Here is a 14,207-nt window from a genome sequence, read left to right on the forward strand (position 1 = left end):
CCAGTCCCCTCCAGTGCCACCATGCCACAGCAAAGGCCACATCCACAGATGCAAGGCAGAAGCCTCCTCCTGAGAGTCCCAGGCATAAACTGGGGCTGCGAGCAGCAGTGACTGAACCAACCAGGGACAAGCAAGCAGACAGGGGATGCCAGCCGCAGAGTCCCCCGGTCAGCCAGCCCAAGCAGCAAGAGCTCGGGTCTGGGGTCCCAGCAGAATTAGGCTGGAAACCAGGCTCTGACTTATGCCACTGGGTGACACAGGCAAGCTCTTCACCTCTCTGAGCCTCAGCTCCCTGATCTACAAAAAGGGCACAGTGGCAACATGGTGATGAAAGGGGTCGATGTGTGAAGCACCGGGCCGGAGGCACAGTGCCTGGCTGGGTTCTCAAGGCCAGGGATGAGGGAGCAGAGCCGGCCAAGGCCACAGGTGCCAGTGGGCTTATGAGGAACCTCTTGGAAACGGGACATCTTAGAAGAGTCTTCACGGGCTCAAAGGATTGACAATGACAGAATTAAAAGTGGTGAGAGGGTTCTAGCCCCTGACCAATTTACTCTTTCAAATCCACTACTGAGTCATAAAAGTTATAATCGTGAGTTTCTGTGCCTTGTACAAAGCAATTTATAATCAAAGCACTTTCACATCCACAAATTAACTAGAGTGCGATGAATCAGGGCAGAATAAAGATTATTATCCCCATTTTAAGGATCCAGAGACCGAGGCTTAGAGGGGAGGTAACATGAGGGGACTGGAGCTCGCAGAGCAGAGCTTTTTCTGTCACCACTGACCTGCTGGTTTGCAGAGTGGGGGCTCGAGAGTAGCAGAAGCCACTGGCCATGGGATATTCAGATCTGTAGGTCGGAGCCGAGTGCCAGTGTCGGAGCTGGGGGCTAAGATCCTTGGAGGGACTCAACTGAAGATGACCTTTCCTCTCTGAGCTATTTCCTGTTAGTATTCTGACAATGGCTATGACGCCCTTGTCTCGAATAAGCCCACGTGTGGTCCTTACAGGTCTTCCCTGTTCTCCTCGTCTGGGCACTCGGCAGGCTGCAGGCCCCTGCCGGGCCGGAAGGCCTGAAGTGTCTCTTGCTTTAGCCAGTGAAATGCATGGGAGTGAGGTGTGTCCCTTCCGGGTGGAAGCTTTAAAAGCCAGTGTGTGCTTGGCTGTGTCGTGTTCTCTGCCACAGTGATGGCGGAGGCTGGTGCCCACGAGGACCCTCTGCTAACCAGGACCTAGGAGTGATGGCACTACGTGGTGACAGGCATGACCTGCTTTGGACACACAGCATGAGCGGGAATTAAAATGTTGCTGCTTTTCACCGCAATGCAGCCTAACCTAACTTGGCCAGTACGGCCTGAGTGTTTGTTTGGGTCTTCAGCAAAGAAGAGGGTCCCAGGGACAGAGTGCACAATATCAGGAAGGGAGTAAGAGGTGGACGAGGGGAGATTGGCCAGTGGGTCCCCTAGAATATAAGCTCCATGGGCCAGGCGCGGTGGCTCACACCTGTAATCCTAGCACTCTGGGAGGCTGAGATAGGAGGATCTCTTAAGGTCAGGAGTTCAAGACCAGCCTGAGCAAGAGTGAGACCCTGTCTCTACTGAAAATAGAAAAAAATTAGCCGGGTGTAGTGCCACATGCCTGTAGTCCCAGCTACCCCGGAGGAGGGTGAGGCAAGAGGATCGCTTGAGCCCAGGAGTCTGAGGTTGCAGTGAGCTTGGCTGAGTGACACCACACACTCTAGCCCGGGCGACAGAGTGAGAATCTGTCTCAAAAAATAAAAAATAAAAAGAAAGAAAAAAAAAAAACAAAGAATAGAAGCTCCATGAAGGCGGAGATCTTTGTATATTTTGTTGACCGTTGTATCCCCAGTGCCTAGAAGAGCACCTGGCAATCAGCAGGTGTCATTAAATGTTAAGTACAGGAACGAATGGCCTGAGGTGACCAGACACGGGCTGGTCCATCTGGGTTCAACCCCAGGTCTTCCTCCTCTGCTAACTCCCTGTCCTGCTCCCGTGCAGGAGCCGTCGACTCACAGATGTGTGTCTCTGACCTTGGCCCTGGCCTCTGCTGCAGACCCATCTACGTCCCCTCGGCGTGCTCCTCTTGGCTAGCTCAGAGCCGTCTCAAATCCAAGAGCTCTCCTCATGGGTGCTATTCTACACAAGGGTAACTGACTTCCGTTGGTCTCCCCACTTGAGACCGCAAGCCTCTTGAGGACAGAGACCCAACACCCAACCTAGCACCGCACCTGGCGTAGGTGGGCACCCAGTGACCAGGTGGTTTTCACTCCTCTCCCTGTTCCCACCCTGGCTTGTCTGCTCATCCACACTGACTTACTTGACGCCAGTGGACCCAGGCCTCCTGGCCATCCCAGCCCCGCCTACACGCACCCCCAGCCACATAGCCGCCTTTCCCTGCTCCTCTCTGTCACCTGCAGAGCACAGGCAGCCACTGCTTCCTCCACATCCCCATTTGAATGTCACCTCCTTCAGGAAGCTTTTCCAGCTCCACGCTGAACGCCCCTGATCCTGATCCCCTCCCCCAAGGCATCCAGGGACCCAGGGGTCTCCTGTGTCAGCCGCGCTGGGGGACGAGTGGCGGGTGGGAAACACTCCCAGCTGGGCTTTCAGGAGGGAGCACCCAGTGGTCACATGCACTGAAAGGGGGTTAATGGGGTGAAAGGACCCAGGCACCCCTGGGGACCTGGAGCCACACTCGGTCCCCTGACTCTGCTGGGCAGTTCCCAATGCCCCAGGGCTGTCTGTCAACTTCTTGTTTATGGTGACCCAGGGCCAGGCCTTGCCCAAGCCCCTTCCCAGACTGGCTGCAGTGCGGATGCCTGAGAGGCCACAGGAAACCTAAGTCTGCACAGCTTGGCCATTGGTCACTCGAGCTCTTGTCATTGGAGGAAACCAGCCAGCGGATGCCGAGGGAAACCCACGCACTCAGTAGAGAGGAAAGCTGGAACCCGAGCAGGAGCCCAGGGCCAGGGGCCTGGAGGAGTGAGTGGCTGCCTGGAGCCCCTGGGCACCTCTTCCACTGCCCTCCCTTCCCAGAGCCGCCTCTTGTCCCTGCAGAGCTGGCCTCCCACAGGACCGGCAGCAGCAGCAGACTCTGCTACCGAGAGGCCAGCGGGCAAGGTGCTCGAGCAGGGCCGAGCCGCAGCAAGGGAGACGGAGGACCATGGAGACGCTGCTTCCTCCCTCTGGGCCGGGAGGGCGGGGGTGGGCAGGTTAGTGGGTGGGGGCAGGGGTCTGCACAGACGTCCCAGTGTCATCACCCTGGGCGGGGTTCCCTGTGTCCCACCTCCCCCTCCTCCCCTGCCCGGCCAGGACAACTTTACAGCCTAATGGCTGATGGCTAGAGCACCCTCCGAGAGCTTCATCTGGGCCAGGTTTGAGGCTGTCTGCACGCTTTCCTGCGAGGCTGCAGACCCTGAGTTTCCCAACTCCCGTAGCTGGGGCTGGGGAGGGTGCTCAGAGCCAGAGCCACCCCCAGGCCAGGAGCCTTGGCCCGTCTCAGGCCAGAAAAGCAGTGGGGGCTGCAGGCCCCCCACCAGGGCATAGAGACCACCCACCATGGGCCCTGGACCATCACCTGGTCCCCAGAGATGTATGCTAGCCAGGGCTGGGCCATGAGGCACTGCAGACACACGTCAGGACTCAGGGATGCTGCCCAGCAACCTCTGGGTCAGGTTCAACCCACAATCCTTTGCATGTGCACACACACGTGCACACATACACACACATGCATGCCCCTACACCCTCAGCACACACAGCCCCCACCCCACGTGCACCCCTAATCATGCAAACACATTTATATACACATACCACAGCCCCCCTTACCAACTCATGTAGCTCACGTCATACATGTCACTACCCTCCAGGGACACCCCTCTACACACACATGCCCCCCACACACCTCTCAAGCACATGCTCACACATGCATATACATGCCACACACACACACGTGTACATGTGCCCGGCTCTCCACCGCCCAAGCCAGCTACCCACGGAGCCTCATGCCCTCGTGGTCTCCCCCCGGAGCAGGACTGCAGCTCAGCAGGTGCCCTTCGAGCCTCTGCCCAGTTCCTGGGGCCTGGCTGGGTTCAGACAGGTGAACCCAGGGAGCAGGCTTGTGTCCCAGTGGAGGAGAGGAAGAGTGCTTTGCCCCCTAAGTCTTAAAAAGAGAAGGAAAGAAAGAAAGCAAGGAAGGAAGGAAGGAAGGAAGGAGAAGAAAAGAAAGAAAGAAAGAAAAGGAAAGGAAAGAAAAGGAAAGAAGGAAAGAAAGAAAGAAAAGAAAGAAAGAAAAGAAAGAAAGAAAGAAAGAAAGAAAGAAAGAAAGAAAGAAAGAAAGAAAGAAAGAAAGAAAGAAAGAAAGAAAGAAGGAAGGAAGGAAAGAAAGAAGAAAAGAAGGAAAATAAAACAAGACCAGAGGCAGGAAGGTGCCTGTTGCTCCTCAGAGGGGAGGAGGGAGGGGCGGTCTGGCCCCTGCCCCCCAAGCCTCCCGATGGATGCTGCAGGAACGTCAGGGTGGAAGTGTTGGGGCTGCCGCAGGAGATGTTATGACAGGACTTGAAGCGGGGGCTTGACGTGTGGGCAGACGCCAGGCTGCACCGCACCCCATTCCAAGTCCCCCTCCCCCCACCTCCTCCCGACGCCTCCCGCTGCCCGAGCACCCCTTCTCCTTCCAGAGTCCCCTTACCTTGCAGGAGCCCTGGAATGCTGGGCTCAGAGAAGGGTGTGCGCTTGGCCAGTGGCTTTGGGGACAGTCACACCCCACCAGGCACCTGGAGGGCAGCAGGCATGAGCCCGGCAGCCAGGGTGGGGAGCCCGCAGAGCTCCCGACTGCCCCAGGGCCCGGGAGGACAGACCAGTGATGACAGGTGACTGGGAGACGGTGGAAACAGGCGGCAGCGATGGGGGGTTGGGAGGGGGAGAAGGAGGGATGCAGAGATGGAGACGCAGAGAGTCACACGGAGAAAAGACAGAGGAGCAGACAGAGAGCAAGCGAGAAAGAGGGAATGGGAGGAGAAGGAGTGGGGAGAGAGAGAGGGGAGAGAATGAGAGAGAGAGAGAGGGAGAGAGGGAGAGAGGGAGAGAGAGGGGACAGGACCTCAGCAGCAACATGTGGTCATGTTCTGTCACTTCTGCTGGAGTCCCGAGCCCCTCCCCACAGCTGAGCACACAGTGTACACACCCTGACACACGTAGCCACAGACACACTTGCACATGGAGGTGCATGAACTCCCCACGCACGCACACTCACCCTTGCTCACCTGGGACAGCCCGGCTGCCCGGCTGCTCCTCACATGAGCTGGACCAGCCCTTACCTTGCCCCAGAAGCAACACGTGTCTGGGCAAACACTCCCTCTGTCCACACTGCAGCAGCGGCTGCCTCCCTGCACCCAGCGCCGCTGGAGGGGGCACCTGGGCTGGGCTCCGGTGCCTGAGCCCAGCACCCGCTGCCCTGGTGGCCGGCGTGATCAATGCCCACATTGCAGTGGCTGTTTAGGTGGCCTGCAGGAAGCAGAGCCATTTGTTTTGTCAGAGCGTAACCATGACAATCACCCCATGTGCCACGCACCGCTGGTGCTGCCTCCCCACCCCTCGCCCTGCCCTCCCCCCTTCTCCTGAGCACAGGAGAAAGCTGGAGGCCACTCAGCAGCCTCTGCTGGTTTCTGCCGGGCTGAGGGAAAGGGTCTGGCCAGCGATGACAGGCCTGTGGCAGCCCCCTCCCTAGGGAAGAGGGCTGTCTCCAGGTGATTTCTGCCCAGACCCTGGGGGTCCTCTCCCCGGAACCAGAGCGAGGTTGGCCATTCTACATCCCTCTGTCCCCTTGCAAGCTCGTTTTTGAGCCAAGTGATACAAGCTGTCAATCCATTCGCCCCCCAAGAGGCCATGACACAGCAAGCAGACGGCTTTGGTAGCCACGGTCATGGCCAGGTTATCTGCCAAGGCCTTTGGCCGTGCCTGTCCAGCCTTGAGTCCTAAGCCATCACTTGCTGCCCTGGCCATGCCAAAGACACAAGGGAAATTTCTAGGCTTTTAGGTAGGTACAGCCTCTGGAGGCAACGGACTGGAGGTCTGGCCTCTGGCATACAAAGTCGGGCAGCCCAGAGAGGCAGGGCCTTGTGATGACCTAGGACAAGTAGATCTAAAACCCAAGTGGCCAGCCCGGGGCTGCAAAGCCTAAATTTGGAGGCTAGAGTTAAAGGTTCAAAGGTGAGAAGACAAGCCTCAGAGGTGCAGGATGGATCTAATGATCACATACCTATACATCTCATTTAATCCTTTTTTAAAGAAAAACAAGAAGAGGGACTTTTTCCTACTTTCATAGAGAAATTGTGGTTCAGAGAGGTGGAGTGACTTGCCCAAGGCACACAGCTAGGAACTGACAGAGCAGGGATTCAGACTCACACCCGTCAAAGTCCAGCGCTGGAAACTTTCCACTACATCCCATTGGCCTTCTATACCTGTCCCTGTGTGCCAGGCACTGCGCACAAGGCCTGAAGGAAGTGCATTCTCACTTGCTCTGGACCAAACACTGGGAGGGGGATCCTATGCTCATTTCAAAAATGAGCTCAGAGAGGTGAAGCAATTTGCCCAAGGCCACACGGGAAGTGGAAGAGCCAAAATTGGAACCCTGTTCTGTCTGACTCCACTTCTCCACCCCACCTCCCTCACCACACACCCAGCCGCCTCTAGGACAAGGATCTGCCCCTTTTCTGGACTCTGCTGGAGGAGGGCAGAGTCTGAGGGCGGCACAGGGATGGCGGGTGGATGCAACAGGATGAGGGGGGAGAGATGCCACGTGGGGTCCCAGAACTCCCTGTGCAGGTAGCAGACGGCACGTGATCTTAGGCAGCAGTCCATGAACCAATTGATTCCACCACTGGGAGTCACCCCTTAGGATCCCCAAAGAGTGTGAAGTCCTGTCCCACCGTCATTAAATAGCCTGGAGCCCCCGGTCAGGGCCGTCTGTGCAGGTGTGGGCTGTGAGAGGAAAGCCCCGGCAGAGGAGCCCTGGAGAACAGTCTGGAGGGAGGATCTGGGGGTACTGCTGGGCAGAGGGCACGAAGCGGGTGGAGGGGCATGGCCGCTTTGCCGGGATTACCTCTGAATGTCTGCTGGGTGTTATATCAGCCTTCAGAGAGAAGCAAAAACACTGTTGTAACTGAGTAGAAAGTTCTGGTTTGGGGAATGGAAAGCCGCCCTTGTCACATGATGACTAACCAAGGCTTGAGGAAATGTCACTCCCGTTCAATACTTACACTCGCCCCAGTGAGCCAGGCCTTGGGCCCCTGCTTGGGGCAGCAATGACGAGCAGGACACAGGTTGCCAGGAACTTGGCAGGTGGGAAAAGGCACAGGGGTTGCTGTTTTATGGGTGTGAAAACCGAGATCCAGAAAGGGGAGGTGACTCTCCCCAGCTTTTGTTCCACTCGGCAGTTCCCTGAAGACTTTCCACGTACGTCGTCTTATTTAACCCTCCTAGTCACCCAGTGCAGTGGGCACAGTCACCCCTGCACTGTGGGCATGGGGGACTGAGAGGCAAAGGGACTGGCCTGAAGTCACAGCCAAGAAGTGACAGAGGTGGGATTCAAACTCAATCCTGTTGGACTCCCAGTTCTAGTGCCCCAGCAACACTGTCATGCTGCCTCATGCCACCTAGAGTGGCAAAGAGCCACTTTTTAGCTCAGAGAGTCCTGGTTCCCTACAACATCAGCCTGGGTGAGTGGATCCAAGGCCACGCAGAGGACGTGAAAGGTGGCAGGAGACAGAAGATGTGAGATGGGGACTGGGTGGGGAAAGAAGGCTGCTAGATTGGAGGAACTTTCCAGAGCTGTCTCCTCTTGAAGGCTTCAAGATTTCCTCACCCCACTGTGTTCATTTCCTGGAGCTCCATAGCAAATCACCATACATGGGGTGGATCAAAACAACGGACGTTTGTTTATTCTCTCACAATTTTAGAGGCTGAAGTCTGAAGTCTAGGTGTTGGTGGGGCTGTGCTCCCCACAAAGGCTTGATGGGCCAATCAATCCTGTTCCCTCCCCCTTGCTGGTGGCTTCTGGCAATTCCTGCCCACCTGTGGCTTATGGCTGCATCACCACAATTTCCACCTCCGTTTTCACAGGGCTGTCGTCTGTCCCCAAATCTCCCTGTCTTTCTCTTATAAGGACACTGGATCAGGGCCCACCCCAACCCAGCATGACCGCACCTTAACTTGATCACATCTGCAAAGACCCTATTTCCAAGTAAGATCACAGTCATAGGTACCAGGGGTTAGGACTTGAACATATCTTTTGAGAGGACACAATTCAACCCAAAACACCTATTCAGAGGAAATAAAGGACATGGGACAGGCATGGGTCCAAGAGGCCAGGCCACTGGATTTTTAGAAATTTAGAGAGGGCAGGAAAGCAAGTTCTGCAGCACAGCATAGTGGTTAAATTGGACTCTGGTGTTGGACTGCTTGGATTCAAATCCTGACTCTGTCACTCCCTCACTGTGTGCCCTTGGGAAAATTACTTAACCTCTCTGTGCCTCAGCCTCCCCTACTTGATGCATTGTTATGATCATTAAATGAGTTACCATTTGCAAAGCACTTAAGACAGCAGGGCTCTCAGCAAGCACGCTTTGAGTGTCTATTCACATAAACGTGAAATACGCCCTAGACTAATGCTACCGTTTTAGAGGTGTGACAACTGAGATCCAGAAAGGGGAGATGACGTCCACCAGTCACCTGGTCAGGCCAGCCAAGGTACAGGCCATTTCTGCCTCCTTCTTCCTCCCCAGATTTTGTTCTGCAATTGGGGAGATCACAGTGAGTGGTCCGGAGGGGCAGCGTGAGGACGGGGTGCAGAAAGGAAGAGGGGAGGGCAGAAGCAGCAGATTCCTCCCGCCCCACACACGCACCTTTTCCCCACCCACCCCTTTGTTTGCAGGATTGGTGGCAGTTGTGCGGCTGTTTCTGCCCATATGGAGGAAAACACGTTTCCGGAGTGTGTAGTCAACACAGTCTGAGTGAGAAGGGAGAGCCAGTGCCCCGGTGACATAACCTGGGGACCAGGGCAGGGCTGGCAGAGAGGCCAGGGGAAGTCTAGATGGGGGACAGGGGCCTGGGGGTGGCTCTTTCCCCAGCACATCCTGAACTCGGTAGCCAGGCTGTATAGATGTTACATCTGAGAGGACCTCGGTCTCGGGCATAATTCCTGAAGGGGCTAGGCCTATCCCAGGACGGCTGTAGTGGGAAGAACAGGCTCAAGCTTCGCAGGCAGTGGGGCTGATATGTATTTCGTTCTTGGCAAAAACAAAACAAAACAAAAAAAACCTTATGAATTCCCTTTGTCTCTACTCTCTTGGTCCAATCCCTCATCTGGTGCAAGAAATCACACGAATGGCCCCAATTCTTCACCCCTCCCTGTGTCCATGCCCTTTGCCATGTGACTTGGCAGTTCTTCCTCTAAAAAGGTGGAATATAGCTCCTGCCCTGTCACCTTGGCCTTAGCTGTGTGACTTGACCAATGGAATATCGGTGGGTGTGATATAACTAAAGGCTGGTGAAGGGCCTGGCTGACTGGGCTTGTTCTCTTGCCTCTGCCCCTGTTGCCATAAGAAGAACACACCTGTATTGACCCAGTGGTCCCAGGAGGAGAATAAGGAATATACAGACCACACCACCACAATCAACTCCAGCTGGTATCAGCCAACCGCAGATGCGTAAGCAAGTCCAGCCCGGCCCAGCAAAGCCACCCAGCAGAACCCAGCTAAGATCAACCAGCTCTTAGCTGATGTAGAGATCTGTAAGAATAAACAATTGTTGTTTTAAGTCCCTGAGTTTGGAGTAGTTGTTATGCAGCATTTTCTGGCAACAGCTAACTGATACACCACCTCTTGTAGCTTTCACCTTCTGGATGTCTTTTGGGGACATTCTCTTCTCCATGCCCCCAGCCTCAGTTCCAGCCTCCTAACAGCTTCCTACCTGGTCTCCTCACCTTTGGCCTCATGGATTCCAGTCCATTCCCCAAGCTGTAGCCAGATCTTTGTCATATCTGATGACACTGTCCCCATCTGTTACCCCTCCCTCAACCCAGCCTGAAACCCTTCGGTGACTCTCCCACGGCTTTCCATAAAAACTTCCACCTGTTAGCAGAGCATTCAAGGCCCTTTATGATCTGCCCCTGCCCAGTCCCCACATGGAGACTTCACTCCAGTCGTGTAGAACTATTGTGCTTGCCTGGACTTGGAGTTGTCTCATACCTCTGGGATTTTACCCATGTTGACCCCTCTGTCTAGAAGACACCCTTCCCCTTCCCCTTCTAGCTGTCTTCTGCTTGCCCTGCAAAGGAGAGCCCTGCCCCCCTCCTCCCTCAGATCTCCTGACTGAGGGGCACAGTATCCCACGCCCCTCACAGAGCCAGGGATCCAGTAGGAGCTCATCAATACAATATTGGGTGAATAAGCCTCCCTCAGGGACGGTGTCATGTCTAACGCATACCTGTATCTACAGCATCTAATCTGACCCTGACCCATAGCAGGCTTCATAGTTGTTTGTCGAATAAGTGAATGAATAAACACATGACCATTACCTCAGTGCACCGCCCCCCAAGAGTCATGGCAAGCTCCTCCCCTGCTCCCCAGAGAACATGGCAGTGGGAGAGGGGGCCTTGGCGCCTGCCATAGCTGAGAAGAAGGCAGGGGAGAGAGGGTGGCACACCTGGGGGCAGCAGGGTGGGGTTCAGGCAATAAGAGTTGCACTGTCTGCAGGGAATTTAAAAACAATTAAACTGGCTAAAAGTCACTTTGCATTTTATTATCACCTTATAGTGGGAAGTTTAACAATGTCACCGAGGAAGTAATCTTCCCCACTGATCACACCCACTGCCTTTGCCCGATGGCCCACTGCAGGGAGGATACACTCCCTTCTGTCCCCAATGCCCGCTGCCCCACGAGCGTCTGACCCACCAGAGGACATGCTTGGAGAGACAGGGCAGCCAAGTCTCTGCAAAGAGACTGACAACCTCAACATACCCAGACTAGGTCACGCCAGCTTCCTCTCTTGGTGTAATGCTGCCCCGTTCAGGGCTGATGCCAGGAGGACATAGGTGGGGCCACGGCGCACAGAGTCAGAAGGCAGCAGAGGTGGGATTCGCACCCAGCTCTGTGTGCTGCCAAAGCTCACGCCCTTCACTTCTTCCAGGTCCGGTCTCCAGCCGGTCCTCGAGCTTGCTCTACCCGGGCCAGTGCGGACACATTGGGCTTTCTTTGGCTGAGGACCCATTGTTTGCTGCGGTGAGGGCTGGTCAGGCTGGAGGCTGCTCTCAGCACCTTGGGCAGCAAGAGCATTAGGAGAGAGGCCATCCTTGGCCTCGGGGACCAGGATTCACTCAGAGCCATCCTGTACCCACCTAAACTATGACACCTGCCACTGGTCCCCTGCCCATCAAACCTGAGTCCTCGTTCCATCACTGGCTATTGTGGCACTTTCTGAGGCTTGATGGTCTTATCTTTAGAACAGGGATAAGGAATCCTGTGTCTCCCCCAATCCCCCTCGGTGAATGGCAGCCCTGGCCAGAGCACTCTGACCAACTGCCTGGGTGCTTTCCCCAGCTCCACTGCCACCGCCTTCCAAACGGCCCTCATCCCCTCTAGGCCAACTGCAGCAGCCTCTTGCCCCTTCTTCCCCTCTGGCACCTGCAGTCTGCTCTCAACGCAGCAGCCAGAGGGAACCTTGCCAGTCATCAAATCTGATCTTATGACATCTCGATTAAACCAGTAAATGGCATCCCACTGATCTCTGGATAAGGACACAATTCCTCTCCACCTCAGCCAGCAAGGACCGGCAGGTCTGGTCCCCACCCATGGCTCCTGCTTCACGTCCCTGCCCAGACACCCACTCTGCAACCTCCAGCAACACGGGGCCCCTTCAGGCCCGTATGGGCTCTGGGCCAACTCCAACCCCAGGTTTTGTCCAGGTTGCTCTCGTTCCCCAGAACGTCCTTCCCTCCTCCCTTCAACTAAAGCCTCTACTTCTTCAGGTGTCAGCTCAAGCACCCCTTCCCCAGAGGGAATTCAAGGTCCAGTTCCCCAGTTGCAGGTTCTCATGTGCTCAGAGCCTGTCCTTTGTAGCACTTATCACAACTTAACAATCGAGCATTTCGTTATGGAATCATTTGATTAATGTCTTTCTCCCATAGGACAGTGCAAGCTTGGTGAAGGCTGATACCTTAGCTCTTTTGGCTCCTGTATCTGCCATGCCTTGCTCGGTGCCTGGCACTAGATGGGCACTCAGGAAATATTTGTTGAACCACTGAGTGAATGAAATGAAATGAAATGAAATCATTGATGGAAACAACTTTTATCAAAAATAAATGGTATCCACTTGGTATTATTATTGTATCTACTTTACAGGTGAGCAAACTGCAGATCAGAAAAGTTAAGGGACTTACCTGTCCCCTGCCTTCGCGGCAGAGTCAGGGCTGGACCCCAGACATGGTTCCTGGCACACTGAGGGGCTTGGTCCCTGCTTCCTGGGCTGAAGACTCCAACTCCAGTGCTCTGTCCCCTGCACACACCTGCTGCCTCTCCAGGGGGTGGGCTGCCAGGGGTTTGCAGATGGCTGGTGGCAAGGGTCGGAGCTGGCAGGAGATGACTGCTCTGCCACCAGGCTCCTGTTCCTTATTCATGATCTGTTGCCATACATAGTGCCTTGGTACAAACGAACAGGCAGTGACAGTTCCTGGCTTCAAAGCTGTCCTGGGGGCAGGAACACAGCCCAGCCTGGCCAGGGGCCCCAGGCAGTGGAGAGGTGGGGCTGTCTCGGAACAGGTGGCTGCTCAAGGCAGGGGAGGGCTGCTCAGGGGACAGAGAAGGGCTGGATCTCTGAAGCTATCAATCTTGTACCATGCTCTTCCAGCTCTTTAAAAATAGACACATTGCAAAAGGGAAAAGGAGGAAAACAAGTGTGGCTGGGAGCACCTGCCCTCTCATCGCTCATGTTTTCTCCCCAGGAGAAAAGGCAGTGCATTTCCAGTCCCTGCCACCCTCGGGCCAGCCTGAGACATCGTGTGGTATGTTGAGGACCTGCAGTGTACCCGGGGTCGTGCCAACTGCTTTTATACACCCTCGTTCGTGTCATCTTCAAAACAGCCCTGAAAGTCTTTTGTTGTTTGTTTTGTTTTAATTCAACAAATACCTGAGTGTCTCCTCTGTGCTAGACACTGGGCCACAGTGGTCAACAAGATAGACATTGTCCCCACCATCATGAATTCTACACTCTACATCCATGAGACCATTAGCATGATTCCCTGCTAAGAAGACAATAATTTGAGTGATATGCTAGAGTCACTGGGTTAGGGGTTAGTACGTTGGATTGGAAGTCACGGGGGTGGAGGAGCTTCTCTGAGGAGGCAATACCCAAACTGAAACCTGCAGGATGAGGAGGAACCCAGCTCGCAGCTGTTCCAAGGACAGGGCAGAGGGGGAGCGCTCAGGGACAGAGGGAGCAGCCGGTGCGGAGTGGGAGGGGGCTCCGCAGACCCAAGCCCCAAGACAGAGGAAGAAGATAACGCTGGCTGGAGCCAGTGACAGTGGCCCATGCCAAGGAGAGGGGTGGGCAAGAGATAGGAGGGAGGGCACAGGTCACTGTGAGAGTTGGAATTTTACTCTAAAGCGAGGGACAGTCACTGAGGGGTTATAGGAAGGAAAGAAACAGGCTTTTGTTTGCATTTTATGAGATCCTCCTGGCTACTGTGTAGAGAATGGGTGAGCGTGGGGGGAAGGTGGGAGAAGGTCCATGGAGACCCTACTGCAGTGATCAAAGTAAAAGGCGGTGGCGGGGGTGGCAGTGGTGACAGGGGTAGGGGTGGTGGCGGTGGTGATGGGGGTGGAGAGCAGTGGGTGGACTGGGTGCTGAGGAAGGGAAGGGAAGAAGCGAGGCTGCTTGTCCAGATGTGGGTGGTGGTGCCACTGAGACAGATGGGAAGCGCAGGGGGAGGACAGGTTGGGTGGTGGCACTGGTGGGAATCTAAAAGTCTGCTTAGGACATAATAGTTTATGGCACATCATGTATCCAGGTAGAGTTCACAGTTTGGAGCTCAGATGACACTGAGCTGGAGATAAAATTCAGGCGTCATAAAGCTACACAGTGTAATTGATACTCCGCCACTGGATCCTTTGTGAGCTGAGGGTCGGCTGAGCACCAACTGC

This window comes from Lemur catta, chromosome 3 (assembly GCF_020740605.2).
Source record: "Lemur catta isolate mLemCat1 chromosome 3, mLemCat1.pri, whole genome shotgun sequence".
NCBI lineage: Eukaryota > Metazoa > Chordata > Mammalia > Primates > Lemuridae > Lemur > Lemur catta.